General features: G+C 38.7%; 1 protein-coding gene across 8 annotated transcripts in view; it reads left to right on the top strand.

Moving 5' to 3' along the window:
• Positions 1–23,796, top strand: part of BAZ2B (bromodomain adjacent to zinc finger domain 2B) — a 399,198-nt gene that overhangs the window by 107,586 nt on the left and 267,816 nt on the right. Inside the window, exon 1 of one of the 8 annotated variants that reach the window (XM_055108625.1) lies at positions 12,817–12,921. The exons of 6 other annotated variants lie outside the window; for them this stretch is intronic. The gene's annotated coding sequence lies outside the window, so the exon portion shown is untranslated. Of the gene's footprint in view, positions 1–12,816; positions 12,922–23,796 lie in introns of those variants that run through there. One more of the 8 variants, XM_063595388.1, reaches the window with a different exon arrangement.

Below are 23,796 nucleotides of genomic sequence, written 5' to 3'. Positions count from 1 at the left end.
AGTTGAGAAATGTAGTTGTACAATCATTGTATAGTATTTTCATCATAACCATACTATAGATGTAAATAACTTCCTACAGCATAAATAATAAAATGCAAAATAATTAGGAAGTAATGTTTTGAGTGTTTATTACCCTATTATAATTTATTGACTGTAAGTTTATATAATTTAATTAATAATGATTGTTTTTAACAACTAGATTTCAAGAATTCCCAAGAATTATCAGTTGACTCTTGTGAGCCACTATGAGCAAGCTCTAGCATACCAATGCTAGGTTATCTATTTTAGTTCTCCTTTTCCTCCTTTCCTCTTCCTGTTTCTCACTCCCATTTCTGATATGTATGGTGGAATTTTTTTACCCCCAGACTGTTGTTTCCAATATAGCGAGAAATATGGGTATAGAAGACCAGTGTATCATTTTTTTCATTTATGGCTCCTAGGTTTATCTTGCTTTAAACTGAAATCTTCATGCATGGTGGAGTCTAAGTGAAAGAAGTGAAGTTTAGATTCCCAACTTATTTTTCTTCCAGAAGACTCCAGTTTTCCCCAAAACATCCTACCGACTGTTGATTGAATTACTCTTATTGTTTTTAATAATTTTTCAGTTGATTTTCTAGGGTTTTCTAGATATATAATCATATACAAACAAAGATAATTTTGCCACCTTTAGTATTTGTAACTTTATTGTATAAAGAATGAAATTAAGCTGACTACTATTTGCAATGTGTTGGTAACATTGGGCACTCTTATCTTTTCCTGACTTTGGAAATGATTCTAGTACTTAAACTTCTTTTATGATATTACCTTTTGATTTGTTATATGTATTTTTAAAGATCATGTTAAGCAAGCATGCATCTATTTCTATCTTTTTTTTTATTTTGAGACAGAGTTTCGCTCCTGTCGCCCAGGCTGGAGTACAATGGCACAATCTCGGCTCACTGCAACCTCTGCCTCCCAGGTTCAAGTGATTCTCCTGCCTCAGCCTCCCGAGTAGCTGGAATTACAGGCACCTGCCATCACACCTGCCTAATTTTTGTATTTTTAGTAGAGGCGGGGTTTCTCCATGTTGGCCAGGCTGGTCTTGAACTCCTGACCTTGTGATCCACCTGCCTCGGCCTCCCGAAGTGCTGGGATTACAGGCGTGAGCCACCGCACCCAGCCTTTTTTTTTTTTTCTTTTGAGACAGGGTATCACTCTGTCACCCATTCTGGAGTGCAGTGGCACAATCTAGGCTCACTGCAGCCTTGACCTCCCAGGTGCAAGTGATTCTTTAAACTTTTTAAAAATCGGGAAAGGAAGTTGAATTTTATTAAATGCTTGGGAAACTGGTAATGCTTGTTTACCTCAGTGTTGTTGAAGGGGTTTTTTTGGTTCCTTGTTTTATGATTTGTGCTACAGGTATAGATGTTGATCATTTTAAACATTTGGAATAAGGGGCAAGAAGAGCTAGGCAACAGGAAGTATAGTTTACATATATTTTTTCCTAGAACTTTTTCTCTGAGTCTCTTGAGATCTTTGCTGTTGTTCTATATGTGAGGGTGGAACTTCGATTTTAGCAGTTTCCCTGCTTTAGGGAGAACTTGGCACACCTGAAGATGTGAGTGGGAGGAGGGAGAGAATGACTCTCTGTAATCCTGTGGATTATGAGTTTTGTGTGATGAGTCAGAGCTTTTGTCTGCTTAGTCAGATTTGATCCTCACCTTCAAAGCTGTCTCCTCAACTCTAATGAAAGGTTGAGAAAAATAAAAACGATGAGGCCAAAAAAGTAGCTCGATTATATTCTGCTTTGCAAACATGTGTCCCAAGATCTGTGATTCCCCCCACTTCTCTTTATAGGCCCCCCATGATTCTAAACGGCAACTATGAAAGTTATGGGTTAGGACATTTCTGAATATTCCCTTACTTACTAAATTGTGAACCTTGCCCTCTTAGGGCATATGCATATAGAATCAGTCTTATTAAAATAGTACTGGTATTTTCCCTGGTTCCCACACTAATTTTGGTCCTTTTTGTCCTGTTTGGTGGATTTCGGGACAAGATCATGTGAATGTATGTTATTCAGATTTTAAAGGCTCTTTTCACATATCCACAAAAATCCCCCTCAGAAGAATTAGTATCATTTTGTATACTCTTGCAATTGGAAGTTGAGAATATTTTTTCATTTTTTTTAACAGTGGGAATATTATTATTTTAATTTGTATATTCTTGATTTTTATGGATAATCATATATTCCTAAATTTGTTAGGGAATTATATTTGTTTCTGAATTGTTTGGCAGGAATGGTTCTGGTAAGATTTTGTAGCAATGTGATCATACAATAATTATCTTAAAGATTTTTCCTGATCACCCCCAAAAGGCTGGTCTCATGAGGTATGGCTTATTTACATAGGTGTGCAAAAATATTAACTACACAGGCTTCCTTGAGTTAACTTGCGTGTATCCTTGAGCCTATGCACTATGTACAACTACTAAAGCTACAAAATTAACTTTCGAACTTTTTCTAAGGAATCTGAGCTAGGACATTTAAAAATTACTGATATTTCCTCTCCTCAGGCTAGAAAGCAAGCCTGGGACATTCTACGAGATTTTACCTACTATAGTACCCCCAATTATCCCTCAGATTTCTTTCTTTCTTTCTTTTTCTTTTTCTTTTTTTTTGAGAAGGAGTCTCGCTCTGTCGCCCAGGCTGGAGTGCAGTGGCGCGATCTGAGCTCACTGCAAACTCCACCTCCCGGGTTCACACCATTCTCCTGCCTCAGCCTCCCGAGTAGCTGGGACTACAGGCTTCCGCTACCACGCCCGGCTAATTTTTTGTATTTTTAGTAGAGATGGGGTTTCACCGTGTTAGCCAGGATGGCCTCGATCTCCTAACCTCGTGATCCGCCTGCCTCAGCCTCACAAACTGCTGGGATTACAGGCGTGAGCCACCATGCCAGGCCCCAGATTTCCTTTTTTCTTTTTTCTTTTTTTTTTTGAGACCGTTTCCCTCTTGTTGCCCAGGCTGGAGTGCAATGGCACAATGTCGGCCCACAGCAACCTCCACCTCCCAGGTTCAAGCGATTCTCCTGCCTCAGCCTCCTGAGTAGCTGGGATCACAGGCATGCACCACCACACCTGGCTAAATTTGTCTTTTTAGTAGAGACGGGGTTTCTCCATGTTGGTCAGGCTGGTCTCAAACTCCCAGCCTCAGGTAATCCGCCTGCCTCAGCCTTCCAAAGTGCTGGGATTACAGGCTTGAGCCACCGCGCTCGGCAGTCCCTCAGATTTCTTAAGTTTGTGTGGCCTGCCAGAAAGTGATCTTCCTTATCACCTAAAAGGCTGAGTCCCTGTAAGACAGGGACCAGGCTAGTTTTCCAGGGAGGGCTCGTAAAGTCAACATTAGTTCCTTAAAAGTAACTTGTACCTGTTTAAGTAAGCATCGTTCTCAAATATGACACTCTAGGTAAAACGTCAGTTGCTCAATAAGTTGAGTAGCTGGGATTACAGGCGTGTGCCCCCAAGCCCAGGTAATTTTTGTATTTTTAGTAGAGATGGGGTTTTGCCATGTTGGCCAGGCTGGTCCTCAAGTGATCCTCCCTCCCTGGCCTCCCAAAGTGCTAGAATTACAGGCATGAGCCACCACACCCAGTTAACAGCTATATTTTATGTATGTATGTATGTATGTATTTATGAGACAGTTTCACTCTTGCCACCACACCCAGTTAACAGCTATATTTTATTTATTTATTTACTTATTTTTGTGACAGAGTCTCACTCTTGTCTCCCTGGCTGGAATGCAGTGGCTCAATCTTGGCACACTGCAACCTCTGCCTCCCGGGTTCAAGCAACTCCTTCAGCCTCCCGAGTAGGTGGGATTACAGGTGCCTGGCTAATTTTTGTATTTTTAGTAGAGACAGGGCTTCACCATGTTGGCCAGGCTGGTCTGTTTGGCCGGGCTGGTCTCAAACTCCTGACCTTGTAATCTACCCACCTGGGCTTCCCAAAGTGTTGGGATTACAGGTGTGAGCCACCACACCTGCCTGTAATTATTTCTTGAGTTTTTGATCAGTATTTCCCCCAAGAGTGAAATTATAATGGACAGTAAAGACATTGACACATTCCCAGGGATTTCTCATAAAACATAAGTTTTCTGAAATATTTGTACTAATAACGTGTTATCTATATAATCTTAACTTAGGAAAAGCTAAATATCTCTTTTGATTTGACACTGTTCCCATGCAATTCTTATGAGAGTAACATATCAAGTAAACCCAATTCTTTCCAGCAGCTCTTTTTTTATGAGGTGAAAGAATAAGTCGGCCAGGCGTAGTGGCTCACGCCTGTAGTCCTAGCACTTTGGGAGGCTGAGGTGGGTGGATCACAAGATCAGGAGTTCAAGACCAGCCCAGCCAATATGGTGAAACCCTGTCTCTACTAAAAATACAAAAATGAGCTGGGCGTGGTGGCAGGCGCCTGTAGTACCAGCTACTCGGGAGGCTGAGGCAGGAGAATCGCTTGAACCCGGGAGGCAGAGATTGCAGTGAGCAGAGATCGTGCCACTGCATCCAGCCTAGGTGACAGAGCGAGACTCCGTCTCAGAAAAAAAAAAAAAAAGAATAGGTCTATGTGGTCTTATTGAGGCACTCTGGGAAATCTCAAAGATAGTTTAGTGTATTTAGTGTATTGTGAAAGTTTTATTTTTCTGTATTTAGGATGTGATTGGGGGAATGCAAATAGAGAGTTGTTAGGATATTTGGGGTTTGATTGAGATAGAGTCGTGGCTGCCTGAGAAACAAGCTTTGGTTACTTATTTAATCAAAGTAACAATAAACATACACAGAGAAGGGAAAACCTGGCTGGAGGAGGTGGCTCACTCCTGTAATCCCATCACTTTGGGAGGCCAAGGCGGGCAGATAACCTGAGGGTGTGGTGGCACATGCCTGAAATCCCAGCTACTTGGGATGCTGAGGCAGGGAATCGCTTGAACCTGGAAGGCGAAGGTCGCAGTGAGCTGACATCGCGTCACTGCACTCCAGCCTGGGCAACGGAGCAAGACTCCACCAAAAAAAAATTTTAAAAAGGTAAGACCTTACCTGTTTCATACCTGAGGAGGAAGCTATTCATTTTTGTTTCTTTAGATGATCAAGGACATAATGAACTCAACATAAGCACAGAAAATTATTCTGTTAGGATACAGAATTTCTGCTATTTAGGCACTTTACACAGAAGGTATAGAATAGCCTTTCACATTGAAGATGAAGGAATTAACTAGTATTCTAAGGAAGCAAGTCCATCAATGTTGAGTGAAATTTTCTAAACTTTAAAATGTTTCGAACATTTTAAATACTCAAATTTGCAAGAAAAAAACAATCCCATCAAAAAGTGGGCTAAGGACATGAGTAGACAATTCTCAAAAGAAGATATACAAGTGGCCAACAAACATGAAAAAATGCTCAACATCACTATTGATCAGGGAAATGCAAATCAAAACCACAATGCAATACCACCTTACTCATGCAAGAATGGCCATAATCAAAAAGCCAAAAAATAATAGATGTTGGCATGGATGCGGTGAACAGTGAACACTTCTACACTGTTGGTAGGAATGTAAACTAGTACAACCACTATGGAAAACAGTGTGGAGATTCCTTAAAGAACTAAAAGTAGAACAACCATTTGATCCAGCAATCCCACTTCTGAGTATCTGCCCAGAGGAAAAGAAGTCATTATATGAAAAAGATATGAATTAATGGCATTTGCAGCAACTTGGATAAGATTGGAGACTATTATTCTAAGTGAAGTAACCCAGGAATGGAAAACCAAACATCATATGTTCTCACTCATAAGTGGGAGCTAAGTTATGATACGAGGATGCAAAGGCATAAGAATGACACAGTGGACTTTGGGGATTCAGGGGGAAAGGGTAGGAAGTGGGGCTGAGGGATAAAAGATTACAAATTGTATGCAGTGTATACTGCTCAGGTGTTGGGTGCACCAAAATCTCACAGATCACCACTCATGTAACCAAACCTCACCTGTTCCCCAATGCCCTATGGAAATAAAAAATTTAAAAATAGAAAAAAATAAATAAATGGAGAAAAAACAAAAATAAAATGTTTGGTAGCTTCTTTTCTATGTTAGCTGTTACAAATCAAGACAAATTTACTTTCTAGGTTAGGCCCTTCATTGTCTTTTATATTCTTGAACAAACTTTAGGGCCGTGCTTCTAACAGGATCTATGGTGTCACACATATTTTTATAAAAATACTAAAATTTGCTAAAATGCAATATATTAATCATTGTTGTCTTTTTTTTTTTAAATTATACTTTAAGTTTTAGGGTACATGTGCACATTGTGCAGGTTAGTTACATATGTATACGTGTGCCATGCTGGTGCGCTGCACCCACTAACTCGTCATCTAGCATTAGGTATATCTCCCAATGCTATCCCTCCCCCCTCCCCACCACAGTCCCCAGAGTGTGATATTCCCCTTCCTGTGTCCATGTGATCTCATTGTTCAATTCCCACCTATGAGTGAGAATATGCGGTGTTTGGTTTTTTGTTCTTGCGATAGTTTACTGAGAATGATGGTTTCCAGTTTCATCCATGTCCCTACAAAGGACATGAACTCATCATTTTTTATGGCTGCATAGTATTCCATGGTGTATATGTGCCACATTTTCTTAATCCAGTCTATCATTGTTGGACATTTGGGTTGGTTCCAAGTCTTTGCTATTGTGAATAATGCCGCAATAAACATACGTGTGCATGTGTCTTTATAGCAGCATGATTTATAGTCCTTTGGGTATATACCCAGTAATGGGATGGCTGGGTCAAATGGTATTTCTAGTTCTAGATCCCTGAGGAATCGCCACACTGACTTCCACAATGGTTGAACTAGTTTACAGTCCCACCAACAGTGTAAAAGTGTTCCTATTTCTCCACATCCTCTCCAGCACCTGTTGTTTCCTGACTTTTTAATGATTGCCATTCTAACTGGTGTGAGATGATATCTCATAGTGGTTTTGATTTGCATTTCTCTGATGGCCAGTGATGATGAGCATTTTTTCATGTGTTTTTTGGCTGCATAAATGTCTTCTTTTGAGAAGTGTCTGTTCATGTCCCTCGCCCACTTTTTGATGGGGTTGTTTGTTTTTTTCTTGTAAATTTGTTTGAGTTCATTGTAGATTCTGGATATTAGCCCTTTGTCAGATGAGTAGGATGCGAAAATTTTCTCCCATGTTGTAGGTTGCCTGTTCACTCTGATGGTAGTTTCTTTTGCTGTGCAGAAGCTCTTTAGTTTAATTAGATCCCATTTGTCAATTTTGGCTTTTGTTGCCATTGCTTTTGGTGTTTTGGACATGAAGTCCTTGCCCACGCCTATGTCCTGAATGGTAATGCCTAGGTTTTCTTCTAGGGTTTTTATGGTTTTAGGTCTAACGTTTAAATCTTTAATCCATCTTGAATTGATTTTTGTATAAGGTGTAAGGAAGGGATCCAGTTTCAGCTTTCTACATATGGCTAGCCAGTTTTCCCAGCACCATTTATTAAATAGGGAATCCTTTCCCCATTGCTTGTTTTTCTCAGGTTTGTCAAAGATCAGATAGTTGTAGGTAAGTGGCGTTATTTCTGAGGGCTCTGTTCTGTTCCATTGATCTATATCTCTGTTTTGGTACCAGTACCATGCTGTTTTAGTTACTGTAGCCTTGTCGTATAGTTTGAAGTCAGGTAGTGTGATGCCTCCAGCTTTGTTCTTTTGGCTTAGGATTGACTTGGCGATGCGGGCTCTTTTTTGGTTCCATATGAAGTTTAAAGTAGTTTTTTCCAATTCTGTGAAGAAAGTCATTGGTAGCTTGATGGGGATGGCATTGAATCTGTAAATTACCTTGGGCAGTATGGCCATTTTCACAATATTGATTCTTCCTACCCATGAGCATTCACTGTTGTCTTCAAATGAAACAGTAAATAAGCGCTTAAAATATTTCTGAGTCTTAATTTCCAATATGGTAAACATCAAGACTTACAACCTATGTACAATGAAAACTCTTTTGGAGTCTTTAACAAGTCCTAAGAGTGTAAAGAGGCCAGGAGACCAAAATGCACAAGAATCCGTTCTTTAGGACAATACTACTCCTTTTCCTTTAAAATAAATGCACGTACCGAGCTGTGATTCCGTGTCATTGTAGCTCCTGGTATAGTCTGTTAAAAGAAAGACTTCAGCCAAATTTATTTAAGTGTTTAATTGAGCAAAGAACAATTCACGAATCAAGCAGCCTCCCAAGCCAGAGTAAGCTCAGAGACTCCAGCGTAGCCAAGTGGTGGAAGAAGATTTATGGACACAAAAAGGAAGTGACATACAGAAAACGTAAGTGAGGTACAGAAATAGCTGGATTGGTTACAGCTTGGTATTTGCCTTAGTTAAACACAGTTGGAACAGTTGGCCACATTTGATATGCCAAAACTGGGTGACTGGCACAAGAGTGGGCTGTGGACTGTTAGTACCTCCGCTTGTTAGATATAGTTCAGAATGTACAGAGAAACCTCTAGGCTGAATTTAAAATATGTAAAGAGACAGCTTTAGGCTAAACTTACATAACAGATTTCAATGAATCATATTAATTGTAACTTTTAGTTGAAGTGACTAATTTCTGTTTTACAGAGAAAAGTTGGAGGTGAATAATTGAGAACTGTGTCATATACCAGCATTTTAGCAGACTAGTAGAATTCATGAGCACACACAACGCCACTTTTTACAGCACGCATACCTCTTTTTCGCCTCTTAAAGTGGCAAAAATTGACATTTCCACTAACATGACCTAAAACAGCTTGTCATTAGTATATAAAAACAAGAAACAAAAGTGTATGTTTAGCCTGTAATCCCAGCACTTTGGGAGGCCGAGGTGGGCAGATCACCTGAGGTCAGGAGTTTGAGACCAGCCTGACCAACATGGAAAAACCCCATCTCTACTAAAAATACAAAATTAGCCAGGTGTGGTGGTGCATGCCTGTGATCCCAGTTACTCAGGAGGATGAGGCAGGAGAATCGCTTGAACCCAGGAGGCGGAGGTTGCGGTGAGCCGAGGTCATGCCATTGCACTCCAGCCTGGGCAACAAGAGCAAAACTCCGTTTAAAAAAAACGGATGCATAGTTTAAAAGGATGTTTAAAAGGATGCATAGTAATCAATGTTTCAGTATTTTGCTTAGAAGTTATTATGCATTGAATAATTATTTAATATCAGTCCAAGGTTTTAGGCTACCTAAAGATTTGAAAATTATCTTCAAGCTGCCATGCTGCAAAATATACTTACTGTTGAAATAAAAATTTGTTGGGCCATGCCCGGTGGCTTGGGCCTGTAATCCCAGCACTTTGGGAGGCTAAGGCAGGCAAACAGCTTGAGCTTAGGAGTTTGAGACCAGCCTGGGCAACATGGTGAAGCCCTGTCTCTACAAAAACTACAAAAAATTCACTGGGTATGTTGGCACGCGCCTGTAGTCCCAGCCACTTGGGAGACTGAGCTGGGAGGATCCCTGGAGCCTGTGAGGCGGAGGCTGCAGCAAGCCATAATCATGCCACTGCACTCCATCCTGGGCAACAAAGCAAGATTACATGTCAAGAAAAAAAAAAAAACTATCAAAATAATGACTCAATTTACTTGAACATGGGAATTTATCTGTTTCATGTTGTAAACTTTAAGGATTAATGCTAGCTTGTCCGATTGGTTAAAGCCATAAGTTTTTAAAATTAGAATTTATTAAATTAGTCCCATTTGCCAAAGATTTACCTTTCTTTTGTAAACTTGGGTTCTTAAGATTAAAAACTAAAATACTTAGTTTTTCTAATTACTTTTTTTTTGAGACGGAGTCTCGCTCTGTTGCCCAGGCTGGAGCGCGGTGCCGCGATCTCAGCTCACTGCAAGCTCCGCCTCCCGGGTTCATGCCATTCTCCTGCCTTAGCCTCCGGAGTAGCTGGGACTACAGGCTCCCGCTACCACGCCTGGCTAATTTTTTTGTATTTTTAGTATAGACGGGGTTTCACCGTGTTAGCCAGGATGGTCTCGATCCCCTGACCACAAGGTAGGCCGCCTGCCTCGGCCTTCCAAAGTGCTGGGATTACAGGCGTGAGCCACCGCGCCCGGCCTACTTTTTGTTTTTTAATGCACATGCAGAATATTAGAAGTTCAGTGTTTTTATTGTCTGAGAATTTAGTTCAAAGAGAATTGAAAGGCCTGGAAATGGATAGTGGTGGAGGTTGCACAGTGTTGTGAATGAACTTAATGCCAGCTAATTGTACACTTAAAAATGGTTAAAGTATGTGCCCGATCTCTAATTTCTAAAGCAAAGCAGGGACAGGCCCGGTTAGTACTTGGATAGGAGAATGTAGGCTTTTTAAAAAACTGGCAAAAATGGCAAATTTTATATTACAGTAGTCCCTGCCTTGTCCCTGAGGAGATACGTTCCAAGACACTCAGTGGATGCTGCCTAACCCCCAGTGGATGACTATGTTTTGTCAATCTAATAGCTAGACAACTATTAGGTGACTAACAGGCAGGTAGCGTTTATAGAGTGGATATGCTGGATAAAGGGATGATTTGTGTCCCAGGCAGGATTGAGGGGGAAGGCATGAAATTTCATCATGCCACTCAAAATGGCACACAATTTAAAACTTGTGAATTGTTGATTCCTAAAATTTGCTTTTTAATATTTTTGGACGTTGGCCAACTGCTCGTAACTGAAGCCTCACAGTGAAAATGTGGATAAGTGGGGACTACTGGTATGTGTATTTTACCACAAAAAACAACCCCCAAAACAAAAAGGATAGTGAAAGGGACGGATAACTTGGTATGATGCCCTAGATAGGACATAATTTTTTTTTCCCTTTGTTAAAGTCTTCCATAATTTTTCCTCGCAGGAACATTATCCTAAGAGGGGTAAGATTTCAACTGATGGAATACATAGAAGTACATTCCAGATTCTACAAAGATAAAATACAGAGATTTGGTCAAAGTTTGCATGATCACTGAGGAAAATAATGATAGATTTAAAGGTGGAAATATAGATTTTGGACATACTCTTTGTTCTCTGATGATACAGATTAGCATATCATATGTTTTATTAAGTGAACATGTATTTTCTTTTTATTACTTTAGTTTTCATATGGAGTTAGGGGCTTAAATTTTTGTTTCCCTTAGCAGTAGAGTAAGCCCATTTGGCATGAGTTTTGGCCAAACCGCATCACAAATCTTAAGGCTTTGCTTCATCATTTACTTGCCAAGTATCTTCTCCCGGCAAGGAACTCAGTGTTGGGGTAAGAGGGAATAAAGAGATGAATAAGATACTTTATCAATTTATCTATTTCTGTTTAGCAAATATTTCAAAACTTAACAGGGTAAAACATATTTGTTATTGGAGTTTCTGTAGTTCAGGAATCTCTTAGTGGCTTAGTTAGGTGTTTTGGCTTAAGATCTCTCAAGAGGTGGCTGTCACGCTGTCAGTTGGGGCAGCAGTCATTGCAAGGCTCAACTGGGGCTAGAAGATCTGCTTCCAAGCTCATATAGTTCTTGGCATGCCTTTTTTCCTTGTCCCTGTTCTGTTGGTGGGAGGACATAGTTCTTGATCACATGGTCATTTCCATGGTGCTGTGTCTGACATGGCAGCTTCCTTCCACCAAAGTGAGTGGGTGAGAGTTGAGAGAGAGACAGAGTCTCTTTTTAGAATGAGAATGTTGTGAAAGAGGAAAGAAGATAATTTGAACATAGAGCAACTTGAAAAAGAACAAGCAGTTTAAAAGATCTGTTAAAGTCATGATATTGGGCCAGGTGCGGTGGCTCACGCCTGTAATCCCAGCACTGGGAAGCTGAGGCAGGAGAATGGCTTGAGCCTAGGAGTTCAAGACCAGCCTGGGCAGTATAGCAAGACCCTGTCTCTAAAAATAAATAAATAAGTAATTAAAATTCATGATACTGAATATTTACAGACTTAACATGATCCCAGAATTACTTAGTAAATCTACAGAAGAAACTTCTATTCCAGACACGCTGTATGTAATTTATTGATATGCAGTATATCTATATGAAAGATTCATATTAACAGATGGGTTTATTTCTTTTTTTTTTCTTTTTTTTTTTGTTTTTTTGTTTGTTTGAGACAGGTCTCACTCTGTTGTCCAGGTGGAGTTTGGTGGTGCACCCATGACTCACTGCAGCCTCAACCTCCCAGGCTCAACAGATCTTCACGCCTCAACCTCTTGAGTAGCTGGGAATACAGGCACCCACCATCATGCCTGGCTAATTTTAAAAATTTTTATAGAGATAGCGTCTTGCCTTGCTGCCCAGCCTCGTCTCGAGCTTGAATGTAGCTGCTTTGCTTAGCTTAAAGGGCCATGTTAGAATCAATTATTTTAAAGAAAGAGTTTAAAGTAAATTCCTAACTAGGATCACAAAATATGATAGAATATTTTTTAAAAAGCATTACTTAAAGTACCGTGATTTTTGCTGGAAAATGAATCTGGACATTTGGTGATTTCTGGTTTTTGTTTTTTGAGTTTTGGGCCACCCATAGTAGGAGTGGAATCAAATTTCTAGAAAAGTTATCAGTAAAATTTAAATATGTTTTCATGAAAACAATCAAGGAAAAAATACTGGAATGGCAAGGTCCTTCCTCCCTTTGAGTATTTTTAAGGTTGTATGAACTGCAATTTCCTTCTTTTTATATTTTAGATTATTTTCTTAAAATTAAATTACTGTATATGCCATTCAATACTTTGACTTTCACCACTTAGCTGTTATCTTAAAGTGTTCCTTCTGTTTTCCTTATCCTACATTTGTTGCCATAGAAACAGAAGTAGACTGGGGAACTGGCAAGAAACCCAGCAACTGAAATGAATGAGATAACTCTTCACCTGTAGTTGCCATGTCCCATTACAACTCCTGTTTTAATGGAAGTAAGTGTGTAATGGAAGCCTGTTGATCAGAAAAAAAAGTCTGGAACTTAATTTTCATTTGCTTCAGAGTTGTTCATTTGCCTAGAAAGCTTTTAGGAAAGAGCTTTTTTAATAGTTGGAAAAGAACTGTTCATTTCTGTGTAATGGTTATACTTTTAAATGTTTATAATGTGATTTTTATTCATAGGTAGTAACATCTACAAAAGTTTTAGGCAATGAGATTTGATATTATTTCATGTCAGCCCACTGTGGACAAAATGTTTTCACAGATACTACTTAAGTGAACCTAGAAAGAGACGTAGATCTTATACTCTGATAAGAATGCTTTAAAATACTATTAAATGTAAGCATATTTAATGTTATATGTTTATCAACTCAAGAAATGTTTAAAAAATAAAAATTTTAAATGTAAAAATGATCTTTAAAGGCTAGTTAGAAGCCTTTTAAAAGTGCTGTTTTACACTTTTTATTTTCCTCTTGAAACGTAAATAAATCTGATAAAGTCCAGATTGTAAATAGAAGAACTACTAGAGATTGCTAAAAATTTGCTTCTTTCCATTCTACCGTGCCCACCCCCATTTTTGCAATTAGAGAATAGCACACCTTTTTGGAATTATTTTGCTTTAGGACCCTGAGTTAAAGCATCTTTTCACTGATTGTTGCCTTAAAATTTTTTAATTCTTATATCCAATCTATTTATTTATTTATTTATTTATTTATTTATTTATTTTGAGTCGGAGTTTTGTTCTTTCTCCCAGGCTGGAGTGAAGTGGCACGATCTTGGCTCACTGCAACCTCCACCCCCCGGGTTCAAGCAATTCTCCTACCTCAGCCTCTCTAGTAGCTGGGATTATAGGCGCCCACGACCATGCCTGGCGAATTTTTTGTATTTTTAGTAGAGACGGGGTTTCACCATGCTGGCCAGGCTGGCCTTGAACTCTTGACCTCAGGTGATCCACCCACCTTGGCCTCCCAAAGTGCTAGGATTACAGGCGTGAGCCACTGCACCTGGCCTATTTTTGAGGCATTTTTACTTTTTTTTTTTTTTTTTTTTGAGTGGAAGATTAACAATAGCCAGTTCTTGCTGGGTTTTTGTTTTGTTTTGTTTTGTTTTTTGAGATGGAGTCTTGCTCTTGTTGCCCAGGCTGGAGTACAGTGGCATGATCTTGGCTCACTGCAGCCTATGCCTCCCAGGTTCAAGCGATTCTCCTGCCTTAGCCTCCCAAGTAGCTGGGATTACAGGTGCCTGCCAGCATGCCTGGCTAATTTTTGTATTTTTAGTAGAGATGGGGTTTCACCACATTGGCCAGGCTGGTCTCAAACTCCTGATCTCAAATGGTCTGCCTGCCTCGGCCTGCCAAAGTGCTGGGATCACAGGCGTGAACCATCAGGCCCGGCCTTGCTGGGTATGCTTAAATCTGGTTGACTTAAAGGTTTGGGAAATTCTTCTTAGACTACATTATTTTAGACTCCTGTCTTATATATTGATGGTCTTAGAACTATTTTGTGTTTCCAATCAGTAAAAATGTTTTGGAGCATGGATCACCAGTATATGTATATTTGTTTATGGATTATATACATTTACTAATATTCTAGTATTTTATGTCAGATATACACTAATAAATATAAATGAAATAGAATGAGATAAAGATTATATAAACAGTGTCTTAAGATATTTTGCTAATTGTGAATGCTTTATATTCTTATTAGCCAGTTTCTCAAAGTGAATTAGAAACTAAGGCGATTGTTAACAATAATAAATACTGTAACTCAAATAGTTTCTTCTTAAATTTATAGTTATTTTTTTGGCTGAGATCATCATTTTTTCCTCACAGTGTGGCTGATAACTAGCAGCAAAAGCATCAGCTTTGGCACTTTGTGTTATTTCTTGTGATTCTGTTAACTAGTATTATGTTTAATCTATGTTTTTTTTGGAAGGAATCTTTTTAAAGCCCCCTCATTTTTTATGAAAGTTGGCTTAGAATGGTATAATTTATAAATCTACTTCATTGTAGACCCATAAATTATGATTCTGAGCAGTGTGAGTAAGGATACCACTGTGAGCTCCTCTACAATGTGGAATTCACACTCTTCCTGCCAGGTAGCTTGCCATAAAAAGCCTAATATTCAATCCTATGAGTGGCAGCAGTCTTCATCCATGTGTTAAATATTAGTAGTTAGCAAATTTTTCTCGTTCTCTTAATAAAAGTTAGATTCTTTATGATTTCTTCCCACATTTTAAAAGATCATCTTGAATATCCTACTTTTGAAGAAATTAGTTTGTTTAATTCTGGCATCTGCATGTAGACTTTAGATGCCATATTTTCTTTCTCGTCCTTACTGCTTCAGCCTGCCTTTAGTCTTTTTGCTTATGTATATCTCCCTAAGGTAGAGTGGCTGACTATATAAAATGTGTTCCCAGTATTTGAGGAAATAATTTCATACTACAATTTTAATTTTACTTACATTTTGTTTTTGTTTTAGAGATGCATGGCGAGTATTCTCTATGGAATATATGATTTATTTGTAAATAAAGTCAAAAAGAGCCACAAAGCTAAGCAGTGGTTCTCACCTCAGAGGCTGCTTATTCACCTAGGGAGCATTTTCAATGTGTTGTATGTTTTGGTTTGTCATAATGACTAAACCGAGCTATTGACATTGAGTCTGCAGGGCCAGCAGTGCTAAACATCTGCAAAGTTTGGGATGGACCCTCCCCAGTGAACAATTGTCTTCACTGGGGAAATAATGGACTATGGTCATATTTAAGAGGGTGTGTGTGTGTGTGTGTGTGTGTGTGTGTGTGTGTGTGTGTAGATCTTACTCTGTTGCCTAGGCTGGAGTGCAGTGACCAATCATAGCCCACTGCAGCCTCCAACTCCTGGGCTCAAGTGATTCTCTCACCTTGACCTCCCAAAGTGTTGAGATTACAGGCATGAACCACTACACCCAGCCTATTTTGGAGTTATTGTTGATTGAGATGATTCACCATTAATTCATAAATATATCTTATATTGTAGATTAAAATGAAGGCTCATTTAAATATGGTTATATAATGGTAAGGTGTTGTCACATTTTGTTTCATTTGGCAAGCAGGGGTTTTTTTTTTTTCTTTTGATCCAGGGTCTTGGTCTGTCACCCAGGCTGAAGTGCAGTGGTATAATCGCTGAAGTGCAGTGGTACAATCGTAGCTCACTGCAGCCTCAAACTCTAGACTCAAGCTATCCTTCTGCCTTAGCCTCCCGAGTAGCTGGGACTACAGACACATGCCACCGTGTTCGGCTAATTTGTGTAATTTTTAGTAGAGACCGGGTCTCAACTATGTTGCCCAGGCTGATCTTAACACTCCAGGGCTCAAGCGGTATGCTCACACTGGCCTCCCAAAGTGTTGGTATTACAGGCATTACCCACTGCTCCTGGCCTTTTTTTGTTATTTTTTGTTTTTGCTCTTGATATATTGTATACAATTCATTGCAGCATTGAGCAACTACTATTGGTAATTCATTTTGCTAGGTGCTGGAACTACAGAGATGAATAACGCGGTTACTTTTCTTTCTGTTCGCAGACTAGTAGGGGAAAACAGTCATGTAAATAATTACTATATAGTATGATAAGTACATCCGGAGAATTAGATTTAATGTAAAAGGTAGCTCTGAGAGGGGTAAGGTTTTAGGGAGAATTTCACCAGATTGTTAAACTTTGAGGGCAAGGACTGCATCTTAAGAGTTACATATTTACAACACAGCACTGGGCCTTAAACTTGGTAATTTAGTCAGTAAATAATAGCTGGTTAAAAAGTTTAGATTTCAGTGAATTTTTGATGAGTGAATTGAAGTATGTCCAGACGTAAAAAGTGGGAAAGGACAGGCAGGCTTAAAGTTCAGATATTGCAGGAAGTGCTAGCAAATAACATTGGAAGGTGAGGTTTAGATAGGCAATTAAGAAAGTTGCCTCGAGCATGGTGGCTCATGCCTGTAATCCCAGCACTTTGGGAGGCTGAGGTGGGCAGATCACGAGGTCAGGAGATCGAGACCGTCCTGGCTAACACGGTGAAACCCCATTTCTACTAAAAATACAAAAAAAATTAGCCAGGCGTGGTGGCAGGCGCCTGTAGTCCCAGCTACTCAGGAGGCTGAGGCAGGAGAATGGCGTGAACCCGGGAGGTGGAGCTTGCAGTGAGCCGAGATTGCGCCACTGCACTCCAGCCTGGGCTACAGAGCGATACTCCGTCTCCAAAAAAAAAAAAAAAAAAGTTGCAGGTGATAGGATATTATTAAAGCTTTTCCCCCCCATTTTTACATTAAGTTGTTAAAAAGGGGAAGAGACATGATTAGGTTTAGTGAGGTTTAGGTTTTAGGAAGGTATGTCTATTGGCATTCTGTAAGATGTACTTGAGGGAGGAGAGAAATGTTATTTCTTAGGTAGTGAACTCTTCAGACTTGTAAGATCTTGTAGGATCAAACTGTAAGTGGAAGATCTAAATTTTAGCTTTTATACATCAATTTATTTTTTAGTTTTAGAGTTTATATTATGCAAGCCTAAGTATATTCTATATGGAATAATTTTAATTTTTCAATATGTTTTTAGTTATTCTTTAGTTTTTTAAAAATGTTTTATATTATTTTTAAGTAGGGACAGGATCTCATTTTGTTGCTCAGGTTGTTCTTGAACTCCTAGTCTCAAGCAGTCCTCCTGCCTCAGCCTCCCAAAGTGCTAGGATTTAAGTCTTTTAATGTTCAAGATAAATAATTCATTTATATCAGTATATACAGAACAAAGGTAATAATTATTGGTCTTCCTTAAATTCTTTTTTCTTCAGTAAGAAACTTAGAAGCCTGAAGTTGATAAACTGGTTCAACTGAAAATTGGTAACACTTTTAAGGTAGCTTGGTAGCAAGGTTAGTAGTAATTTATAAGAAAAATTCTGAATTCTGTGTAGATGATTTATTTATTTTTGTTCAGCAGGTTTGTATATATAGCCTAGCACTTTCCCTACAAAAAATCAAAACAAAACTGTTTGGGTCACAAAATAAAACAGATATTTTCAAGGGTTAAGTAATAACTTTTAGTCTTGAGATCCTCGCAAATTCTTTTTTGCTGTGTCAGATGTAAAAAATTATAATTGTAATATAATTACCACAATGTATAGATTATCAATAAATTAATAGTAAATAGCAACGGGTTCTTAGGTTTAACGTGAAATTTTAAAGTTAAAGTTGATGTTGTAAAATAATTAGTGTAAAAACAATAATCTACTTCTAAGCACATATAAAATGACTGACTTGTACATTCAGATTCTGAGTATGAGATCTGCCTTACTCATACTTAAAGTTTCTGAGTTAGCAATGTAAAGGTGACTTTTGCCAAAAATTTGGCATAAGTAGACATGTAAAGAAAAAAGTCATTTATTTAAGCCAATAAAGTTGAAAAGATTAGCTTTAAGTAAGCATTTAGGCAGCAAGCAGGTCACAGCTGACAAGCCTTCTAATAAGAGGAAACTGAAAAACTTGAAAGCAGTCTGGCTGGCGCCATTTAGCATAGGGACAAAGTCCTAGTCATTGAATGAAGGCATCACTATATTACAGTTATAAAACTAACACGTAGGAAATACCTAACTGATTTTATTAAATAATTCTGGGTATCAGAAATAGACAATTAAGGAGAAAGTAGAAGTCTGTTAACCATTATATTTAGAATATTTCTAGTATGAATACTTAACATTTAAAAATGGCTTTTAACCATTATTTGCAAAATGTACAGCAACAGACTTCTTATCCAATCCAGTTGGATTTGATAGCTATTAATTTAATCAAAAAGGTCAAAACAGGAAATCATAAAAAATACATATGCATATAAATGTAAACATTTAATACAGTTTTCACATTCATTTGCCATATTTTTTTATGTGTCTGTTGAGGGCCAGACAATATTTTATCTGTGAAGATGGATCCCCTAATTGTAAATCATTGTGTTTTTTGCAACTATATCCCTAAAATAGAAGTTTCCTATCACATTCTTTGAAGTGGAGCAAGCCACTTTACTCTTACAGCCAATTGTCTTCTTGTCTTCTTGGCTTCTCTACCTGCACACTGACGAAGCATCTTAAATTTAACATGTTCAGTGTCAAAAGTTTGACTTTACCACTCCAAGTCTATCCCTGTAACAGTCTTCCCCATCTTAGTGACAACTCATTCTTACTGCACATACCAAGAAAACGCTATTTTATTAGTCTGCTCTTGCACTGTTTTAAAGAAATACTTGAGACTGGGTAATTTATAGGAAAAGAGGTTTAAGTGGCTTATGGTTCTGCAGGCTGTACAGGAAGTATAGTGGCATCTGCTTCTGGGGAGGTTTCAGGAAGCTCCCAATCATGACAGCAGGCGAAGGGGGAGAAGGCACATCACATGGTGAAAAGCAGGAGCAAGCGAGAGAGGGCCAGGTGCTATACACTTTTAAATGACTAGATGTCCCAAGAACTCACTATTGCAAGAACAATACCAAGGGTATGGTTCTAAGCCATTCATGAGAAGTCCACCCCTATGATCCAATCACCTCCCACCAGGCTCCACTTTTAATACTGGAGATTACATTTCAGCATGAGATTTGGTGAGGACACAGATCTAAACCATGTCCTGTCATCCTTGACTCCTTTCTTGTGTACATTCTTGACTCTTCTTTTCTGTATCTTAACTCCTCTCATATCCCATTTATAAGGCGTCAACAAATTGTGTTGACTCTACTTTGAAAATATATTCGAATTCTCACCACTTTTCATCACTTTCACTGTTCTGTGGCCCAGGTTACAATCATTTCTTGGATATTTGTAGTAGCCTTCTAAATGGCTTCTGCTCCTACTCCCAAGAGTCTATTATCAACATAGCAACCAAAGTGATCCTCTTAAAACCTAAATCAGGCTGGGCACAGTGGCTCACGCCTGTAATCCCAGCACTTTGGGAGGCCGAGTGGGGAGGATCATGAGGTCAAGAGATGGAGACCATCTTGGCCAACATGGTGAAACTGCATCTCTGCTAAAAATACAAAAATTAGCCCGCTGTGGTGGCGCATGCTTGTAGTCCCAGCTACTCGGGAGGCTAAGGCAGGAGAATCGCTTGAACCTGGGACATGGAGGATGCAGTGAGTCGAGATCGTGCTGCTGCATTCCAGCCTGGCAATAAAGCAAGACTCCGTCTCAAAAAAAAAAAAAACTCTAATCAGATTACATCCCTCCTGTGTTCACACCCCACCATGACTTTACAATGATCTTACAGTGCAAGAGTCTTTACAAGACCCTACACTACATGATCTTCCTCGCAGCATTTTACCTCTCTCCTATTTCTTAATACACTTCTTCTTCTTCACTCTGGGCCAGCTACACTAACCTTCTTGTTGTTTCTTGTATACTTATCAGACACATTCTTCCCTCAAGCTATTTGTATTTGCTGTTCCTTCAAATAACCTTATGGCTTGTTCTTAACATCCTTCAAACCATTGCTCAGATGTACACTTCCACATGACTCTTTACCTTAACACTAACAAAAATAAACCGTCTGCCCTGTACTCTCTCTTTTTCTGCTTTATTTCCACCCCATATACTTAATGGCCTTCAAATATGCTATAAATTTTTTTTATTTATATTTTTGTTATCTGTCTCTCCCCATGAAGAAGGCAAGAATTTTTTTTTCTTTTTGTTCACAAATGAGTAGCATCTAGACAATATCTGGTACACAGTAGGCACTACATACGTTTTTATGGAATGAATGAATGCCATTGTACTATAATAATTGATTTACTTATGTTTGTTCCACTTGACTGTAAGCTTCTTGATTGGCAAGTGCTGTGACTCCTGCAGTCTGTTTCATAAGTGGTAAACATACATGACTTGCATGATGTTTGCTCAATTTATGAAAGAATATATTTCATAGCTGGATATGGTGGCTCACACCTGTAATCCCAGCACTTTGGGAGGCTGAGGCAGGCAGATCACCTGAGCTCAGGAGCTCTAGATCAGCCTGGCCAACATGGCGAAACCCTGTCTCTACTAAAAATACAAAAATTAGCTGGGTGTGGTGGCTGGCACCTGTAATCCCAGCTACTTGGGAGGCTTAGGCAGAAGAATCACTTGAACCTGGGAGGCAGAGGTTGCAGTGAGCTGAGATTGTGCCATTGTACTCCAGCCTGGGCAACAAGAGTGAGACTCCGTCTCAACAAAAAAAAAAAAAAAAGAAAAGAAAAAAGAATATATTTCATATTTTTTACAGGTAAAATAACACAAATATGCATTGGAATTTTTTTTACTTATATGTATAAGTATTTTGTATTGCTATGTATTCTACATAATTATACACATTATTTTTTGTTGAGTTAGCTTTCAAAATCCTTATAAAACTGTAGACAATTCATAAACAAAATAGGCAAATTGAAAAATTCTCTTGGGTTGATATTTAGTCATTTACTTAACTATTGATTATTATAAGCATTTAAGTGTTCCCAGTGTATATTTTTATAGGTAACGCTTCAGTGAATATCTTAGGAAGTCTTTAATTCAGTAACCTGGAGATACATTGTGTTAGAAGAAATGTGTTAAATTTCATATTTATAAAAGAGCCAATAGATTTTTGTTGTGAAAAGATTTATTTTAAATAATATGAACATCCAGGCCCAGTGGCTTACACCTGTAATCCCAGCACTTTGGGAGGCTGAGGTGGGCTGATCACTGGAGTCCAGGAGTTCAAGACCAGCCTGGGCAACATAGTGGGACCCCATCTCTTAAAAAATACAAAAATTATTTAGACGTTGTAGTGCTGGCCTGCTGTCCCAGCTACTCTGGAGGCTGAGCTTGAACCTGGGAGGCTGAAGCTGCAGTGAGCCGTGATCGCACACTGCACTCCAGCCTGAGCTACAGAGTCTCAAAAAAAAAGTATGTGAACTTACCCAGTGGATTTATGTTTTCTGGTGGCTACTTATTTGTATTATAAAACGATATATTCTTACTGGAGAAACTCAAATCTGTCCATTCATAAAGTAAATATATTCCCTTTGGCCCTGCTGATTGCAGTTTCCAGAATTACTTTAAAATGGTTTGCTGTACATTCTTTCAGACCTTTTTAATATGCACATGAATATATATACTTATTTTTAAAAATCTAAATATGCATTCTGCAGTTTGATTGTATATTCTACCTATGTCACAGAAGTCTGCCATGTGAATATATATAAATACGTTTTCTTTAAAAGGATTATACAGTGATGTGTAAGCATTTTTTTTATTATACTTTAAGTTCTAGGGTACATGTGCACAACGTGCAGGTTTGTTACATATGTACACATGTGCCATGTTAGTGTGCTGCACCCATTAACTTGTAATTTACATTAGGTATATCTCCTAATGCTATCCCTCCCCCCTCCCCCCACCCCACGACAGGCCCTAGTGTGTGATGTTCCTGACTCTGTGTCCAAGTGTTCTCATTGTTCAATTCGTACCTATGAGTGAGAACATGCGGTGTTTGGTTTTCTGTCCTTGTGATAGTTTGCTCAGAATGATGGTTTCCAGCTTCATCCATATCCCTACAAAGGACATTAACTCATCCTTTTTTATGGCTGCATAGTATTCTATGGTGTATATGTGCCACATTTTCTTTATCCAGTCCATCATTGATGGACATTTGGGTTGTTTCCAACTCTTTGCTATTGCGAATAGTGCCGCAATAAACATACGTGTGCATGTGTCTTTATAGCAGCATGATTTATAATCCTTTGGGTGTATACCCAGTAATGGGACAGCTGGGTGAAATGGTATTTCTAGTTCTAGATCCTTGAGGAATCACCACACTGTCTTCCACAATGGTTGAACTAGTTTACAGTCCCACCAACAGTGTAAAAGTGTTCCTATTTCTTCACATCCTCTCCAGCACCTGTTGTTTCCTGACTTTTTAATGATCGCCATTCTAACTGGCATGAGATGGTATCTCATTGTGGTTTTGATTTGCATTTCTCTGATGGCCAGTGGTGATGAGCATTTTTTCATGTGTCTGTTGGCTGCATAAATGTCTTCTTTTGAGAAGTGTCTGTTCGTATCCTTTGTCCACTTTTTGATGTGGTTGTTTGATTTTTTTTTTCTTGTAAATTTGTTTAAGTTCTTTGTAGATTCTGGATATTAGCCCTTTGTCACATGGGTAGATCGTAAAAATTTTCTCCCATTCTGTAGGTTGCCTTTTCACTCTGATGGTAGTTTCTTTTGCTGTGCAGAAGCTCTTTAGTTTAATTGGATCCCATTTGTCAATTTTGGCTTTTGTTGCCATTGCTTTTGGTGTTTTAGTCATGAAGTCTTTGCCCATGCCTATGTCCTGAATGGTATTGTCTAGGTTTTCTTCTAGGATTTTTATGATTTTAGGTCTGACATTTAAGTCTTTAATCCATCTTGAATTAATTTTTGTATAAGGTGTGAGGAAGGGATCTAGTTTCAGCTTTCTACATATGGCTAGCCAGTTTTCCCAACACCATTTATTAAATAGGGAATCCTTTCCCCATTTCTTGTTTTTGTCAGGTTTGTCAAAGATCAGATGGTTGTAGATGTGTAGTGTTATTTCCGAGGCCTCTGTTATGTTCCATTGGTCTCTATGTCTGTTTTGGTTACTGTAGCCATGCTGTTTTGGTTACTGTAGCCTTGCAGTATAGTTTGAAGTCAGATAGTGTGATGCCTCCAGCTTTGTTCTTTTGGCTTAGGATTGTCTTGGCAATGCGAGCTCTTTTTTGGTTCCATATGAACCTTAAAGTAGTTTTTTCCAGTTCTCTGAAGAAAGTCATTGGTAGCTTGATGGGGATGGTATTGAATCTATAAATTACCTTGGGCAGTATGGCCATTTTCACGATATTGGTTCT

This window comes from Pan paniscus, chromosome 13, assembly GCF_029289425.2.
Source record: "Pan paniscus chromosome 13, NHGRI_mPanPan1-v2.0_pri, whole genome shotgun sequence".
Taxonomy (NCBI): Eukaryota; Metazoa; Chordata; class Mammalia; order Primates; family Hominidae; genus Pan; species Pan paniscus.
The sequence above is the reverse complement of the archived record's forward strand: the minus strand, read 5'-3'. Positions and strand labels throughout refer to the sequence as shown.